Raw genomic sequence first — 23,762 nt, forward strand, 5'->3', positions numbered from 1 at the left:
CACAGTCTCTCTCACAAACGCGTGCACATACAGCTTCACACACATACACACAGACACACAGTCTCTCTCACATACACGTGCACATACAGCCTCACACACACACAGACACACAGTCTCTCTCACACATGCTCGCACATACAGCTTCACGCACACACAGTCTCTCTCACACACATGCGTGCACATACAGCTTCACACACACAGACACACAGTCTCTCACACACACGCGCACACACACAGCTTCACAAACACACAGTCACACAGTCTCTCACACACACGTGCACACTCACAGCTTCACACACAAACACACAGACACAGAGTCTCTCTCACATACGCGTGCACATACAGCTTCACACACATACACACAGACACACAGTCTCTCTCACATACACGCGCACATACAGCCTCACACACACAGAGACACACAGTCTCTCTCACACACGCGCGCACATACAGCTTCACACACATACACACAGACACACAGTCTCTCTCACATACGCGCGCACATACAGCTTCACACACATACACACAGACACACAGTCTCTCTCTTTCATACACGCGTGCACATGCAACTTCACACACAGACACACAGTCTCTCACACACACGCGTGCACATACAGCTTCACACACATACACACAGACACACAGTCTCTCTCACACACGCGCGCACATACAGATTCACACACAAACACAGACACACAGTCTCTCTCACATACGCGCGCACATACAGCCTCACACACACACAGACACACAGTCTCTCTCACATACACGCGCACATACAGCCTCACACACACAGACACACAGTCTCTCTCACATACTCGCGCACATACAGCTTCACACACATACACACAGACACACAGTCTCTCTCACATACACGCGCACATACCGCCTCACACACACAGAACACACAGTCTCTCTCACATACGCGTGCACATACAGCGTCACGCACATACAGACACACAGTCTCTCTCACACACGCGCACACATACAGCCTCACACACACACACAGACACACAGTCTCTCTCACACACGCGCACACATACAGATTCACACACAAACACACAGACACACAGTCTCTCTCACACACGCGTGCACATACAGCTTCACACACATACACACAGACACACAGTCTCTCTCACACATGCTCGCACATACAGCTTCACGCACACACAGTCTCTCTCACAGACATGCGTGCACATACAGCTTCACACACACAGACACACAGTCTCTCACACACACGCGCACACACACAGCTTCACAAACACACAGACACACAGTCTCTCACACACACGTGCACACTCACAGCTTCACACACAAACACACAGACACACAGTCTCTCTCTCACACACGCGTGCACATACAGCTTCACACACATACACACAGACACACAGTCTCTCTCACATACACGTGCACATACAGCCTCACACACACACAGACACACAGTCTCTCTCACAAACGCGTGCACATACAGCTTCACACACATACACACAGACACACAGTCTCTCTCACATACACGTGCACAAACAGCCACACACACACAGACACAGAGTCTCTCTCACACACGCGTGCACATACAGCTTCACACACATACACACAGACACACAGTCTCTCTCACATACACGTGCACATACAGCCACACACACACAGACACACAGTCTCTCTCACAAACGCGTGCACATACAGCTTCACACACATACACACAGACACACAGTCTCTCTCACATACACGTGCACATACAGCCTCACACACACACAGACACACAGTCTCTCTCACACATGCTCGCACATACAGCTTCACGCACACACAGTCTCTCTCACACACATGCGTGCACATACAGCTTCACACACACAGACACACAGTCTCTCACACACACGCGCACACACACAGCTTCACAAACACACAGTCACACAGTCTCTCACACACACGTGCACACTCACAGCTTCACACACAAACACACAGACACAGAGTCTCTCTCACATACGCGTGCACATACAGCTTCACACACATACACACAGACACACAGTCTCTCTCACATACACGCGCACATACAGCCTCACACACACAGAGACACACAGTCTCTCTCACACACGCGCGCACATACAGCTTCACACACATACACACAGACACACAGTCTCTCTCACATACGCGCGCACATACAGCTTCACACACATACACACAGACACACAGTCTCTCTCTTTCATACACGCGTGCACATGCAACTTCACACACAGACACACAGTCTCTCACACACACGCGTGCACATACAGCTTCACACACATACACACAGACACACAGTCTCTCTCACACACGCGCGCACATACAGATTCACACACAAACACAGACACACAGTCTCTCTCACATACGCGCGCACATACAGCCTCACACACACACAGACACACAGTCTCTCTCACATACACGCGCACATACAGCCTCACACACACAGACACACAGTCTCTCTCACATACTCGCGCACATACAGCTTCACACACATACACACAGACACACAGTCTCTCTCACATACACGCGCACATACCGCCTCACACACACAGAACACACAGTCTCTCTCACATACGCGTGCACATACAGCGTCACGCACATACAGACACACAGTCTCTCTCACACACGCGCACACATACAGCCTCACACACACACACAGACACACAGTCTCTCTCACACACGCGCACACATACAGATTCACACACAAACACACAGACACACAGTCTCTCTCACACACGCGTGCACATACAGCTTCACACACATACACACAGACACACAGTCTCTCTCACACATGCTCGCACATACAGCTTCACGCACACACAGTCTCTCTCACAGACATGCGTGCACATACAGCTTCACACACACAGACACACAGTCTCTCACACACACGCGCACACACACAGCTTCACAAACACACAGACACACAGTCTCTCACACACACGTGCACACTCACAGCTTCACACACAAACACACAGACACACAGTCTCTCTCTCACACACGCGTGCACATACAGCTTCACACACATACACACAGACACACAGTCTCTCTCACATACACGTGCACATACAGCCTCACACACACACAGACACACAGTCTCTCTCACAAACGCGCGCACATACAGCTTCACACACATACACACAGACACACAGTCTCTCTCACATACACGCGCACATACAGCCACACACACACAGACACAGAGTCTCTCTCACACACGCGCGCACATACAGCTTCACACACATACACACAGACACACAGTCTCTCTCACATAAATGCACATACAGCTTCAGGCACATACTCACACACAGTCTCTCTCTCACATACGCGCGTACATACAGCCTCACACACACATACACACAGACACACAGTCTCTCTCACACAAGCGCGCATATACAGCCTCACACACACACACAGACACACAGTCTCTCTCGCATACGCGCGCACATACAGCCTCACACATACACACAGTCTCTGTCACACATGTGCACACATACATCTTCACACACATACACACAGACACACAGTCTCTCTCACACACGTGTGCACATACAGCTTCACACACATACACACGGACACACAGTCTCTCTCACATACACGCGCACATACAGCCTCACACACACAGACACACAGTCTCTCTCACATACGCGCGCACTTACAGCTTCACACACAGACACACAGTCTCTCTCACATACACGCGCACTTACAGCTTCACACACAGACACACAGTCTCTCTCACATACGCGCGCACATACAGCTTCACACACATACAGACAGACACAGTCTCTCTCACACATGCGCATACATACAGCTTCACACACACACAGACACACAGTCTCTCACACACACGCGCGCACATTCAGCTTCACAACATACACACAGACACACAGTCTCTCTATCACACACGCGTGCACATACAGCCTCACACACACAGACACACAGTCTCTCTCACATACGCAGGCACATACAGCTTCACAACATACACACAGACACACAGTCTCTCTATCACACACGCATGCACATACAGCCTCACACACACAGACACACAGTCTCTCTCACATATACACGCACTTACAGCTTCACACACATACACACAGACACACAGTCTCTCTCACACACGCATGCACATACATCTTCACACACATACACACAGACACACAGTCTCTCTCTCACACACGTGTGCACATACAGCTTCACACACATACACACGGACACACAGTCTCTCTCACATACACGCGCACATACAGCCTCACACACACAGACACACAGTCTCTCTCACATACGCGCGCACTTACAGCTTCACACACAGACACACAGTCTCTCTCACATACACGCGTGCACATTCAGCTTCACAACATACACACAGACACACAGTCTCTCTCACATACAAGCGCACATACCGCCTCACACACACACAGACACACAGTCTCTCTCACATACGCGCGCACATACAGCTTCACACACATACAGGCAGACACAGTCTCTCTCACACATGCGCATACATACAGCTTCACACACACACACAGACACACAGTCTCTCACACACACGCGTGCACATTCAGCTTCACAACATACACACAGACACACAGTCTCTCTATCACACATGCATGCACATAAAGCCTCACACACACAGACACACAGTCTCTCTCACACACGCGTGCACATACAGCTTCACACACATACACACAGACACACAGTCTCTCTCACATACACGTGCACATACAGCCTCACACACACACAGACACACAGTCTCTCTCACAAATGCGCGCACATACAGCTTCACACACATACACACAGACACACAGTCTCTCTCACATACACGCGCACATACAGACTCACACACACACAGACACACAGTCTCTCTCACATACGCGCACACACACAGCTTCAGACATACATACAGACACAGAGTCTCTCTCACACACGCGTGCACATACAGCTTCACACACATACACACAGACACACAGTCTCTCTCACATACACGCGCACATACCGCCTCACACAGACACACAGTCTCTCTCACATACGCGTGCACATACAGCTTCACGCACATACAGACACACAGTCTCTCTCACACACACGCACATACAGCTTCACACACAAACACACAGACACACAGTCTCTCTCACACACACGCGCACACACACAGCTTCACAAACACACAGTCACACAGTCTCTCACACACACGTGCACACTCACAGCTTCACACACAAACACACAGACACACAGTCTCTCTCTCACACACGCGTGCACATACAGCTTCACACACATACACACAGACACACAGTCTCTCTCACATACACGTGCACATACAGCCTCACACACACACAGACACACAGTCTCTCTCACAAACGCGTGCACATACAGCTTCACACACATACACACAGACACACAGTCTCTCTCACATACACGTGCACAAACAGCCACACACACACAGACACAGAGTCTCTCTCACACACGCGTGCACATACAGCTTCACACACATACACACAGACACACAGTCTCTCTCACATACACGTGCACATACAGCCACACACACACAGACACACAGTCTCTCTCACAAACGCGTGCACATACAGCTTCACACACATACACACAGACACACAGTCTCTCTCACATACACGTGCACATACAGCCTCACACACACACAGACACACAGTCTCTCTCACACATGCTCGCACATACAGCTTCACGCACACACAGTCTCTCTCACACACATGCGTGCACATACAGCTTCACACACACAGACACACAGTCTCTCACACACACGCGCACACACACAGCTTCACAAACACACAGTCACACAGTCTCTCACACACACGTGCACACTCACAGCTTCACACACAAACACACAGACACAGAGTCTCTCTCACATACGCGTGCACATACAGCTTCACACACATACACACAGACACACAGTCTCTCTCACATACACGCGCACATACAGCCTCACACACACAGAGACACACAGTCTCTCTCACACACGCGCGCACATACAGCTTCACACACATACACACAGACACACAGTCTCTCTCACATACGCGCGCACATACAGCTTCACACACATACACACAGACACACAGTCTCTCTCTTTCATACACGCGTGCACATGCAACTTCACACACAGACACACAGTCTCTCACACACACGCGTGCACATACAGCTTCACACACATACACACAGACACACAGTCTCTCTCACACACGCGCGCACATACAGATTCACACACAAACACAGACACACAGTCTCTCTCACATACGCGCGCACATACAGCCTCACACACACACAGACACACAGTCTCTCTCACATACACGCGCACATACAGCCTCACACACACAGACACACAGTCTCTCTCACATACTCGCGCACATACAGCTTCACACACATACACACAGACACACAGTCTCTCTCACATACACGCGCACATACCGCCTCACACACACAGAACACACAGTCTCTCTCACATACGCGTGCACATACAGCGTCACGCACATACAGACACACAGTCTCTCTCACACACGCGCACACATACAGCCTCACACACACACACAGACACACAGTCTCTCTCACACACGCGCACACATACAGATTCACACACAAACACACAGACACACAGTCTCTCTCACACACGCGTGCACATACAGCTTCACACACATACACACAGACACACAGTCTCTCTCACACATGCTCGCACATACAGCTTCACGCACACACAGTCTCTCTCACAGACATGCGTGCACATACAGCTTCACACACACAGACACACAGTCTCTCACACACACGCGCACACACACAGCTTCACAAACACACAGACACACAGTCTCTCACACACACGTGCACACTCACAGCTTCACACACAAACACACAGACACACAGTCTCTCTCTCACACACGCGTGCACATACAGCTTCACACACATACACACAGACACACAGTCTCTCTCACATACACGTGCACATACAGCCTCACACACACACAGACACACAGTCTCTCTCACAAACGCGCGCACATACAGCTTCACACACATACACACAGACACACAGTCTCTCTCACATACACGCGCACATACAGCCACACACACACAGACACAGAGTCTCTCTCACACACGCGCGCACATACAGCTTCACACACATACACACAGACACACAGTCTCTCTCACATAAATGCACATACAGCTTCAGGCACATACTCACACACAGTCTCTCTCTCACATACGCGCGTACATACAGCCTCACACACACATACACACAGACACACAGTCTCTCTCACACAAGCGCGCATATACAGCCTCACACACACACACAGACACACAGTCTCTCTCGCATACGCGCGCACATACAGCCTCACACATACACACAGTCTCTGTCACACATGTGCACACATACATCTTCACACACATACACACAGACACACAGTCTCTCTCACACACGTGTGCACATACAGCTTCACACACATACACACGGACACACAGTCTCTCTCACATACACGCGCACATACAGCCTCACACACACAGACACACAGTCTCTCTCACATACGCGCGCACTTACAGCTTCACACACAGACACACAGTCTCTCTCACATACACGCGCACTTACAGCTTCACACACAGACACACAGTCTCTCTCACATACGCGCGCACATACAGCTTCACACACATACAGACAGACACAGTCTCTCTCACACATGCGCATACATACAGCTTCACACACACACAGACACACAGTCTCTCACACACACGCGCGCACATTCAGCTTCACAACATACACACAGACACACAGTCTCTCTATCACACACGCGTGCACATACAGCCTCACACACACAGACACACAGTCTCTCTCACATACGCAGGCACATACAGCTTCACAACATACACACAGACACACAGTCTCTCTATCACACACGCATGCACATACAGCCTCACACACACAGACACACAGTCTCTCTCACATATACACGCACTTACAGCTTCACACACATACACACAGACACACAGTCTCTCTCACACACGCATGCACATACATCTTCACACACATACACACAGACACACAGTCTCTCTCTCACACACGTGTGCACATACAGCTTCACACACATACACACGGACACACAGTCTCTCTCACATACACGCGCACATACAGCCTCACACACACAGACACACAGTCTCTCTCACATACGCGCGCACTTACAGCTTCACACACAGACACACAGTCTCTCTCACATACACGCGTGCACATTCAGCTTCACAACATACACACAGACACACAGTCTCTCTCACATACAAGCGCACATACCGCCTCACACACACACAGACACACAGTCTCTCTCACATACGCGCGCACATACAGCTTCACACACATACAGGCAGACACAGTCTCTCTCACACATGCGCATACATACAGCTTCACACACACACACAGACACACAGTCTCTCACACACACGCGTGCACATTCAGCTTCACAACATACACACAGACACACAGTCTCTCTCACATACACGTGCACATACAGCCTCACACACACACACAGACACACAGTCTCTCTCATATACGCGCGCACATACAGCTTCACACACATACAGACAGACACACAGTTTCTCGCACATACAGCTTCACACACACACAGACACACAGTCTCTCTCACATACGCGCGCACATACAGCGTCACACACATACACAGACACACAGTCCGTCTCACGTACACGTGCACATACAGCTTCACACACATACACACAGACACACAGTCTCTCTCACATACACGCGCACATACCGCCTCACACACACACAGACACACAGTCTCTCTCACATACGCGTGCACATACAGCTTCACGCACATACAGACACACAGTCTCTCTCACACATGCGCATACATACAGCCTCACACACACACAGACACAAAGTCTCTCTCACACACGCGCGCACATACAGCCTATCTCACACACACACACAGACACACAGTCTCTCTCACACACGCGCACACATACAGATTCACACACAAACACACAGACACACAGTCTCTCTCACACACGCGTGCACATGCAGCTTCACACACATACACACAGACACACAGTCTCTCTCACACATGCGTGCACATACAGCTTCACACACACAGACACACAGACACACAGTCTCTCTCACACACGCGTGCACATACAGATTCACACACAAACACACAGACACACAGTCTCTCTCACACACGCGTGCACATACAGCTTCACACACATACACACAGACACACAGTCTCTCTCACACATGCTCGCACATACAGCTTCACGCACACACAGTCTCTCTCACACACGCGTGCACATACAGCTTCACACACATACACACAGACACACAGTCCCTCTCACACACGCGTGCACATACAGCTTCACACACATACACACAGACACACAGTCTCTCTCACACATGCGCACACACACAGCTTCACAAACACACAGTCACACAGTCTCTCACACACACGTGCACACTCACAGCTTCACACACAAACACACAGACACACAGTCTCTCTCTCACACACGCGTGCACATACAGCTTCGCACACATACACACAGACACACAGTCTCTCTCACATACACGTGCACATACAGCCTCACACACACACAGACACACAGTCTCTCTCACAAACGCGCGCACATACAGTATCACACACATACACACAGACACACAGTCTCTCTCACATACACGCGCACATACAGCCTCACACACACAGACACAGAGTCTCTCTCACACACGCGCGCACATACAGTCACACACATACAGACAGACACACAGTCTCTCTCACACATGCGCATACATACAGCTTCACATACACACAGACACACAGTCTCTCTCACATACATGCACATACAGCTTCAGGCACATACTCACACACAGTCTCTCTCACATATGAGCGTACATACAGCCTCACACACATACACACAGACACACAGTCTCTCTCACACATGCGCACACATACAGCTTCACACACATACACACAGACACACAGTCTCTCTCACACACGCGCGCACATACAGCTTCACACACACACAGTCTCTCTCACACATGCGCACACATACAGCTTCACACACATACACACAGACACACAGTCTCTCTCACACATGCGCACACATACAGCTTCACACACATACACACAGGCACACAGTCTCTCTCTCACACACGTGTGCACATACAGCTTCACACACATACACACGGACACACAGTCTCTCTCACATACACGCGCACATACAGCCTCACACACACAGACACACAGTCTCTCTCACATACGCGCGCACTTACAGCTTCACACACAGACACACAGTCTCTCTCACATACACGCGCACATACAGCCTCACACACAGACACACAGTCTCTCTCACATACGCGCGCACATACAGCTTCACACACATACACACAGACACAGTCTCTCTCACACATGCGCATACATACAGCTTCACACACACACAGACACACAGTCTCTCTATCACACACGCGTGCACATACAGCCTCACACACACAGACACACAGACTCTCTCACACACGTGCGCACTTACAGCTTCACACACAGACACAGTCTCTCTCACATACTCGCGCACATACAGCCTCACACACACAGACACACAGTCTCTCTCACATACGCGCGCACTTACAGCTTCACACACAGACACACAGTCTCTCTCACATACACGCGCACATACAGCCTCACACACAGACACACAGTCTCTCTCACATACGCGCGCACATACAGCTTCACACACATACACACAGACACAGTCTCTCTCACACATGCGCATACATACAGCTTCACACACACACAGACACACAGTCTCTCTATCACACACGCGTGCACATACAGCCTCACACACACAGACACACAGTCTCTCTCACATACGCAGGCACATACAGCCTCACACACATACACACAGACACACAGTCTCTCTATCACACACGCGTGCACATACAGCCTCACACACACACGCGCACATACAGCTTCACACACATACACACAGACACACAGTCTCTCTCACACACATGCGCGCACATACAGCTTCACACACATACACACAGACACATAGTCTCTCTCACACACGCGTGCACATACAGCTTCACACACAGAGAGTCTATCTCACACACATGCGTGCACATACAGCTTCACACACATACACACAGACACACAGTCTCTCTCACACATGCGTGCACATACAGCTTCACACACACAGAGTCTATCTCACACACACGCGTGCACATACAGCTTCACAACATACACACAGACACACAGTCTCTCTCACATACACACGCACATACAGCTTCACACACACACAGACACACAGTCTCTCTCACATATACACGCACATACAGCTTCACACACATACACACAGACACACAGTCTCTCTCACATACACACGCACATACAGCCTCAAACACACACAGACACACAGTCTCTCTCACATACGCGCGCACATACAGCTTCACACACACACAGACACACAGTCTCTCACACACACGCGCGCACATACAGCTTCACACACACACAGACACACAGTCTCTCTCACATATACACGCACATACAGCTTCACACACATACACACAGACACACAGTCTCTCTCACATATGCGCGCACATACAGCTTCACACACACACAGACACACAGTCTCTCTCACATACGCGCGCACATACAGCTTCACACACATACACACAGACACACAGTCTCTCTCACATACACACGCACATACAGCCTCAAACACACACAGACACACAGTCTCTCTCACATACGCGCGCACATACAGCTTCACACACATACACACAGACACACAGACTCTCTCACATACACGTGCACATACAGCCTCACACACACACAGACACACAGTCTCTCTCACACACACGCGCACATACAGCTTCACACACATACACACGGACACACAGTCTCTCTCACATACACGCGCACATACAGCCTCACACACAGACACACAGTCTCTCTCACATACGCGCGCACATACAGCTTCACACACACAGACACACAGTCTCTCTCACACACGCGTGCACATACAGCCTCACACACACACAGACACACAGACACAGTCTCTCTCACACATGCGCATACATACAGCTTCACACACACACAGACACACAGTCTCTCACACACACGCGCGCACATTCAGCTTCACAACATACACACAGACACACAGTCTCTCTATCACACACGCGTGCACATACAGCCTCACACACACAGACACACAGTCTCTCTCACATACGCAGGCACATACAGCTTCACACACATACACACAGACACACAGTCTCTCTATCACACACGCATGCACATACAGCCTCACACACACAGACACACAGTCTCTCTCACATATACACGCACATACAGCTTCACACACATACACACAGACACACAGTCTCTCTCACACACATGCGCACACATACAGCTTCACACACATACACACGGACACACAGTCTCTCTCACATACACGCGCACATACAGCCTCAAACACAGACACACAGTCTCTCTCACATACGCGCGCACATACAGCTTCACACACATACACACAGACACACAGACTCTCTCACATACGCGCGCACATACAGCTTCACACACATACACACAGACACACAGTCTCTCTCACATACACGCGCACATACAGCCTCAAACACAGACACACAGTCTCTCTTACATACACGCGCACATACAGCTTCACACACATACACACAGACACACAGTCTCTCTCACACACGCGCGCACATACAGCTTCACACACATACACACAGACACACAGTCTCTCTCACATACACGCGCACATACAGCTTCACACATACACACAGACACACAGACTCTCTCACATACACGTGCACATACAGCCTCACACACATACACACAGACACACAGTCTCTCTCACACACGCGTGCACATACAGCTTCACACACATAGACACAGACAAACAGACTCTCTCACATACGCGCGCACATACAGCTTAACACACACATACACACAGACACACAGTCTCTCTCACATACACGCGCACTTACAGCTTCACACACAGACACACAGTCTCTCTCACACACGCGTGCACATACAGCTTCACACACATACACACAGACACACAGACTCTCTCACATACACGTGCACATACAGCCTCACACACATACACACAGACACACAGTCTCTCTCACATACACGTGCACATACAGCTTCACACACATACACACAGACACAGTCTCTCTCACATACGCGCGCACATACAGCCTCACAAACACACACGCACAGACACACAGTCTCTCTCACACACCAGCGCACATACAGCCTCACACACATACACACAGACACACAGTCTCTCTCACATACGCGCGCACATACAGCCTCTCACACACAAACACTCTCACATACGCGTGCACATACAGCTTCACACACATACTCACAGACACACAGTCTCTCTCACATACGCGCGCACATACAGCCTCACACACACAGACACACAGTCTCTCTCACACAAGCGCGCACATACAGCTTCACACACATACACACAGACACACTTTCTCTCTCACACATGAGCATACATACAGCCTCACACACACACGGACACACAGTCTCTCTCACACACGCGTGCACATACAGCCTATCACCCACACAAACAGAGACACACAGCCTCTCACACACACGCGCACACATACAGATTCACACACAAACACACAGACACACAGTCTCTCTCACACACGCATGCACATACAGCTTCACACACATACACACAGACACACAGTCTCTCTCACACACGCGCACACACACAGCCTCACAAACACACAGGCACACAGTCTCTCACACACACGTGCACACTTACAGCTTCACACACAAACACACAGACACACAGTCTCTCTCTCTCACAGGCGTGCACATACAGCTTCACACACATACACACAGACACACAGTCTCTCTCACATACACGTTCACATACAGCCTCACACACACATAGACACACAGTCTCTCTCACATACGCGCGCACATACAGCCTCACACACACACACAGACACACAGCCTCTCTCATATACCCGCGCACATACAGCTTCACACACAAACAGACAGACACACAGTCTCTCTCGCACATGCGCATACATACAGCTTCACACACATACAGACAGACACACAGTCTCTCTCTCACACACGCGTGCACATACAGCATATCACACACATACACACAGACACACAGTCTCTCTCACAGACACGAGCACATACAGCCTCACACACACAGACACACAGTCTCTCTCACATACGCGTGCACATACAGCTTCACGCACATACAGACACACAGTCTCTCTCACACATGCGCATACATACAGCCTCACACACACACAGACACAAAGTCTCTCTCACACACGCGCACACATACAGCCTATCACACACACACACACACATAGACACACAGTCCCTCTCACACACGCGCACACATACAGTTTCACACACAAACACACAGACACACAGTCTCTCTCACACATGCGTGCACATACAGCTTCACATACACAGACACACAGTCTCTCACACACACGCGCACACACACAGCTTCACAAACACACAGGCACACAGTCTCTCACACACACGTGCACACTCACAGCTTCACACACAAACACACAGACACACAGTCTCTCTCTCACACACGCGTGCACATACAGCTTCACACACATACACACAGACACACAGTCTTTCTCACATACACGCGCACATACAGCCTCACACACACACAGACACACAGTCTCTCTCACACACGCGCGCACATACAGCTTCACACACATACACACAGACACACAGTCTCTCTCACATACACGCACATACAGCTTCAGACACATACTCACACACAGTCTCTCTCACATATGCGCGTACATACAGCCTCACACACACATACACACAGACACACAGTCTCTCTCACACAAGCGCGCATATACAGCCTCACACACATACACACAGACACACAGTCTCTCTCACATACACGGGCACATACAGCCTCACACACACAGACACACAGTCTCTATCACATACGTGCGCACTTACAGCTTCACACACAGACACACAGTCTCTCTCACACACGCGCGCACATACAGCTTCACACACTCACAGTCTCTCTCACACACATGCGCGCCCATACAGCTTCACGCACATACACACAGACACACAGTCACTCACACACGCGCGCACATACAGCCTCTCTCACACACACACAGAGACACACAGTCTCTCTCACACATGCGCACACATACAGCTTCACACACATACACACAGACACACAGTCTCTCTCACATACACGTGCACATACAGCCTCACACACACAGACACACAGTCTCCCTCACACATGCGCGCACATGCAGCCTCACACACCCACACACAGACACACAGTCTCTCTCACACACTCGCGCACATACTGCTTCACACACACAGACACACAGTCTCTCACACACACGCGCACACATACAGCCTCACAAACACACAGACACACAGTCTCTCACACACGCGCACATCCAGCTTCACACACATACACACAGACACACAGTCTCTCTCACATACACGCGCACATACAGCCTCACACACACAGACACACAGACTCTCTCACACACGTGCGCACTTACAGCTTCACACACAGACACAGTCTCTCTCACATACACGCGCACATACAGCCTCACACACACAGACACACAGTCTCTCTCACATACGCGCGCACATACAGCTTCACACACATACACACAGACACACAGTCTCTCTCACATAAATGCACATACAGCTTCAGGCACATACTCACACACAGTCTCTCTCACATACGCGCACATACAGCTTCAGGCACATACTCACACACAGTCTCTCTCTCACATACGCGCGTACATACAGCCTCACACACACATACACACAGACACACAGTCTCTCTCTCACACACGCGCGCACATGCAGCCTCACACACACACACAGACACACAGTCTCTCTCACATACACACGCGCACATCCAGCTTCACACACAAACACACAGACACACAGTCTCTCTATCACACACGCATGCACATACAGCTTCACACACACAGAGTCTATCTCACACACATGCGTGCACATACAGCTTCACACACATACACACAGACACACAGACTCTCTCACATACACGTGCACTTACAGCCTCACACACATACATACAGACATACAGTCTCTCTCACATACGCAGGCACATACAGCTTCACACACATACACACAGACACACAGTCTCTCTATCACACACGCATGCACATACAGCCTCACACACACAGACACACAGTCTCTCTCACATATACACGCACATACAGCTTCACACACATACACACAGGCACACAGTCTCTCTCACACACATGCGCGCACATACAGCTTCACACACATACACACAGACACACAGTCTCTCTCACATACACACGCACATACAGCCTCAAACACACACAGACACACAGTCTCTCTCACATACGCGCGCACATACAGCTTCACACACATAAACACAGACACACAGTCTCTCTCACACACGCGCACATACAGCCTCACACACACACAGTCTCTCTCACACACATGTGCGCACATATAGCTTCACACACATACACACAGACACACAGTCTCTCTCACATACGCGCGCACATACAGCCTCACACACACAGACACACAGTCTCTCTCACACACTCGCGCACATACAGCCTCACACACACAGACACACAGTCTCTCTCACATACACGCGCACATACAGCCTCACACATACACACAGACACACAGTCTCTCTCACATACGCCCGCACATACACCTTCACACACATACACACAGACACACAGTCTCTCTCACACACGCGCACATACAGCCTCACACACACACAGTCTCTCTCACACACATGTGCGCACATATAGCTTCACACACATACACACAGACACACAGCCTCTCTCACATACGCGCGCACATACAGCCTCACACACACACACAGACACACAGCCTCTCTCATATACCCGCGCACATACAGCTTCACACACAAACAGACAGACACACAGTCTCTCTCGCACATGCGCATACATACAGCTTCACACACATACAGACAGACACACAGTCTCTCTCTCACACACGCGTGCACATACAGCATATCACACACATACACACAGACACACAGTCTCTCTCACATACACGAGCACATACAGCCTCACACACACAGACACACAGTCTCTCTCACATACGCGTGCACATACAGCTTCACGCACATACAGACACACAGTCTCTCTCACACATGCGCATACATACAGCCTCACACACACACAGACACAAAGTCTCTCTCACACACGCGCACACATACAGCCTATCACACACACACACACACATAGACACACAGTCCCTCTCACACACGCGCACACATACAGTTTCACACACAAACACACAGACACACAGTCTCTCTCACACATGCGTGCACATACAGCTTCACACACACAGACACACAGTCTCTCACACACACGCGCACACACACAGCTTCACAAACACACAGGCACACAGTCTCTCACACACACGTGCACACTCACAGCTTCACACACAAACACACAGACACACAGTCTCTCTCTCACACACGCGTGCACATACAGCTTCACACACATACACACAGACACACAGTCTTTCTCACATACACGCGCACATACAGCCTCACACACACACAGACACACAGTCTCTCTCACACACGCGCGCACATACAGCTTCACACACATACACACAGACACACAGTCTCTCTCACATACACGCACATACAGCTTCAGACACATACTCACACACAGTCTCTCTCACATATGCGCGTACATACAGCCTCACACACACATACACACAGACACACAGTCTCTCTCACACAAGCGCGCATATACAGCCTCACACACATACACACAGACACACAGTCTCTCTCACATACACGGGCACATACAGCCTCACACACACAGACACACAGTCTCTCTCACATACGTGCGCACTTACAGCTTCACACACAGACACACAGTCTCTCTCACACACGCGCGCACATACAGCTTCACACACTCACAGTCTCTCTCACACACATGCGCGCCCATACAGCTTCACGCACATACACACAGACACACAGTCTCTCACACACGCGCGCACATACAGCCTCTCTCACACACACACAGAGACACACAGTCTCTCTCACACATGCGCACACATACAGCTTCACACACATACACACAGACACACAGTCTCTCTCACATACACGTGCACATACAGCCTCACACACACAGACACACAGTCTCCCTCACACATGCGCGCACATGCAGCCTCACACACACTCACACACACACACACACACAGACACAAAGTCTCTCTCACACATGCGCGCACATGCAGCCTCACACACACACACAGACACACAGTCTCTCTCACACATGCGCATACATACAGCTTCACACACACACAGACACACAGTCCCTCACACACACGCACGCACATACAGCTTGACACACATACACACAGACACACAGTCTCTCTCACATACGTGCGCACATACTGCCTCACACACACACACACTCTCACACACGCGCGCACATACAGCTTCACACACATACACACAGACACACAGTCTCTCTCACATACGCGCACATACAGCTTCAGACACATACTCACACACAGTCTCTCTCACATATGCGCGTACATACAGCCTCAGACACACATACACACAGACACACAGTCTCTCTCACACAAGCGCGCACATATAGCCTCACACACATACACACAGACACACAGTCTCTCACACATTCGCGCACATACAGCCTCTCACACGCACACACAGAGACACACAGTCTATCTCACACATGCGCACACATACAGCTTCACACACATACACACAGACACACAGTCTCTCTCACACACGCGTGCACATACAGCTTCACACACACACAGTCTCTCTCACACACATGCGCGCACATACAGCCTCACACACATACACACAGACACACAGTCTCTCTCGCATACGCGTGCACATACAGCCTCACACACACACAGTCTCTGTTACACATGTGCACACATACATCTTCACACACATACACACAGACACACAGTCTCTCACACACACGTGCACACTCACAGCTTCACACACAAACACGCAGACACACAGTCTCTCTCTCACACACGCGTGCACATACAGCTTCACACACATACACACAGACACACAGTCTGTCTCACACACGCGCGCACATACAGCCTCACACACACAGACACTCACACACGCGTGCACATACAGCCTAACACACACAGACACACAGTCTCTCTCACATACGCGTGCACATACAGCCTCACACAAACACAGACACACAGTCTCTCTCACACACGCGCGCACATACAGCTTTGCACACATACACACAGACACAATCCACTGTCACACACGCGCACACATACAGCTGCACAAACACACACGCGACCACATGCAGCTTCACACACATACACACAGTCTCTCTCACACACGCGTGCACATTCCGCCTCACAAACACACACAGACACACAGTCTCTCTCACATACACGTGCATGTACAGCTTCAGACACATACACACAGACACACAGTCTCTCTCTCACACACGCGTGCACATACAGCCTCACACACACATACACACAGACACACAGTCTCTCTCACATACGCGCACACATACAGCTTCACACACATACACACAGACACACAGTGTCTCTCTCACATACGCGTGCACATACAGCCTCACACACACACAGACACACAGTCTCTCTCACATACACGCGCACATACAGCCTCACACACACAGACACACAGTCTCTCTCACATATACACGCACATACAGCTTCACACACATACACACAGAGACACACAGTCTCTCTCACATACGCGCGCACTTACAGCTTCACACACAGACACACAGTCTCTCTCACATACACGCGCACATACAGCCTCACACACACAGACACACAGTCTCTCTCACATACACGCGCACATACAGCCTCACACACACAGACACACAGTCTCTCTCACATACGCGCGCACATACAGCTTCACACACACACAGACACACAGTCTCTCACACACACGCGCGCACATTCAGCTTCACAACATACACACAGACACACAGTCTCTCTATCACACACACGTACACATACAGCCTCACACACACAGACACACAGTCTCTCTCACATACGCAGGCACATACAGCTTCACACACATACACACAGACACACAGTCTCTCTCACATACGCGCGCACATACAGATTCACACACACACAGTCTCTCTCACACACATGCGCACATACAGCCTCTCACACACATACACACAGACACACAGCCTCTCGCGCATACGCGTGCATATACAGCCTCTCACACACAGATACACAGACACACAGTCTCTCTCACATACACGCGCACATACAGATTCACACACACACAAACACACAGTCTCTCTCACACACGTGTGCACATACAGCCTCACACACAGACACACAGACACACAGACACTCTCACACATGCATGCACATACAGCTTCACACACACATACACACAGACACAGTCTCTCTCACACACGTGTGCACATACAGCCTCACACACAGACACACAGACACACAGACACTCTCACACATGCATGCACATACAGCTTCACACACACATACACACAGACACAGTCTCTCTCACACATGCATGCACATACAGCTTCACACACACATACACACAGACACACAGACACTCTCACACATGCATGCACATACAGCTTCACACACACATACACACAGACACAGTCTCTCTCACACACGTGTGCACATACAGTCTCACACACACACAGAAACACAGTCTCTCTCACACACGCACGCACATACAGCTTCACACACATACAGACAGGCGCAAAGTCTCTCTCACACACGCGCGCAAATACAGCCTCTCACACACACACACACACAGACACAGTCTCACACAGGTGCGCACATACAGCTTCACACACACACAGACACACAGTCTCTCTCACACACGCGCACACATACAGCTTCACACACATACACACAGACACACTGTCTCACACACACGCGTGCTCGTACAGCTTCACACACATACACACAGACGCACAGTCTCTCTCACACACGCGCGCACATACAGCTTCACACACATACACACAAACATACAGTCTCACACACACGCGTGCACATACAGCCTCACACACACACACACACCCGAGCACATGCAGCTTCACACACAGACACACAGTCTCTCTCACACACGCGTGCACGTACAGCTTCAGACACATACAGACAGACACACAGTCTCTCTCTCACACATACGCGTACATACAGCTTCACACACACTCAGACACACAGTCTCTCACACACACTCGCGTGCACATACAGCTTCACACACAGATACCCAGACACACAGTCTCTCTCACATACACGCGCACATACAGCTTCACACACATACACACAGACACACAGACTCTCTCACATACACGCGCACATACAGCTTCACACACATACACACAGACACACAGTCTCTCTCACATACACGCGCACATACAGCCTCACACACACAGACACACAGTCTCTCACACACACGCGCGCACATACAGCTTCACACACACATACACACAGACACACAGTCTCTCTGACACACACGCACACATACAGCTTCACACACATACACACAGACAGTCTCTCTCACATACACGTGCACTTACAGATTCACACACACACAGACACACAGTCTCTCTCACACACACGTGCACTTACAGATTCACACACACACAGACACACAGTCTCTCTCACACACATGCATGCACATACAGCTTCACACACACATACACACAGACACAGTCTCTCTCACACACGTGTGCACATACAGTCTCACACACACAGACACACAGTCTCTCTCACACACGCGCGCACATACAGCCTCACACACACACAGACACACAGTCTCTCTCACACGCGCGCGCACATACAGCCTCACACACACAGAGACACACAGTCTCTCTCACATGCGCGCACTGATTCAGCCTCACACACACAGACACACTGTCTCTCTCGCATACACGCGCACATACAGCCTCACACACACATACACACAGACACACAGTCTCTCTCACACACGCGCGTATATACAGCTTCACACACATACACACAGACACACAGTCTCTCACACACACACGCGCGCACATACAGCCTGTCACACACACACACATACACACAGTCTCTCTCACACACGCGCGCACGTGCGGCCTCACAAACACACACAGACACACAGTCTCTCTCACACACACGCGCGCACATACAGCCTGTCACACACACACACATACACACAGTCTCTCTCACACACGCGCGCACGTGCGGCCTCACAAACACACACAGACACACAGTCTCTCACACACACGCTCGCACATACAGCTTCACACACATACACACAGACACACAGTCTCTGTCACATACGCGCGCACATACAGCCTCACACACACACACAGACACACAGTCTCTCTCACATACGCGCGCACATACAGCCTCACACACATACACACAGACACACAGTCTCACTCACATACGCGCACACATACAGCTTCACACACATACTCACAGACACACAGTCTCTCTCACATACGCGTGCACATACAGCTTCACACACATATACACAGACACACAGTCTCTCTCGCATACGCGCGCACATACAGCCTCACACACACACAGACACACAGTCTCTCTCACACACGCGCCCACATACAGCCTCACACACATACACACAGACACACAGTCTCTCTCACAGACGCGCGCACATACAGCTTCACACACACAGACACACAGTCCCTCACACACACGCGTGCACATACAGCTTCACACACAGACACACAGTCTCTCTCACACACGCGTGCACATACAGATTCACACACACACAGACACACAGTCTCTCTCCCACACGCGCGCACATACAGCCTCACACACTCATACACACAGACACACAGTCTCTCTCACACACGCGTGCACATACAGCTTCACACACACACAGACACACAGTCTCTCTCACACACGCGCGCACATACAGCTTCACACACAGACACACAGTCTCTCTCCCACACGCGTGCACATACAGCTTCACACACACACAGACACACAGTCTCTCTCACATACACACGCACATACAGCCTCACACACATACACACAGACACACAGTCTCTCTCACATACGCGCGCACATACAGCCTCACACACACACACAGACACACAGTCTCTCTCACATACGTGCGCACATACAGCCTCACACACACACACAGACACACAGTCTCTCTCACATAAGCGCGCACATACAGCCTCACACACACACACACACAGACACACAGTCTCTCTCACATACGCGCGCACATACAGCTTCACACACATACACACAGACACACAGTCTCTGTCACATACGCGCGCACATACAGCCTCACACACACACACAGACACACAGTCTCTCTCACATACGCGCGCACATACAGCCTCACACACATACACAGACACACAGTCTCTCTCACATACGCGCGCACATACAGCTTCACACACATACACACAGACACACAGTCTCTCTCACATACGCGCGCACATACAGCCTCACACACATACACAGACACACAGTCTCTCTCACATACGCGCGCACATACAGCCTCACACACATACACAGACACACAGTCTCTCTCACATACGCGCGCACATACAGCCTCACACACACACAGACACACAGTCTCTCTCACATACGCGCGCACATACAGCTTCACACACATACACACAGACACACAGTCTCTGTCACATACGCGCGCACATACAGCCTCACACACAC

This window comes from Chiloscyllium plagiosum, unplaced genomic scaffold, assembly GCF_037043375.1.
Source record: "Chiloscyllium plagiosum isolate Xiang-an unplaced genomic scaffold, Cpla_swu_hap1 HiC_scaffold_38, whole genome shotgun sequence".
Lineage (NCBI taxonomy): Eukaryota > Metazoa > Chordata > Chondrichthyes > Orectolobiformes > Hemiscylliidae > Chiloscyllium > Chiloscyllium plagiosum.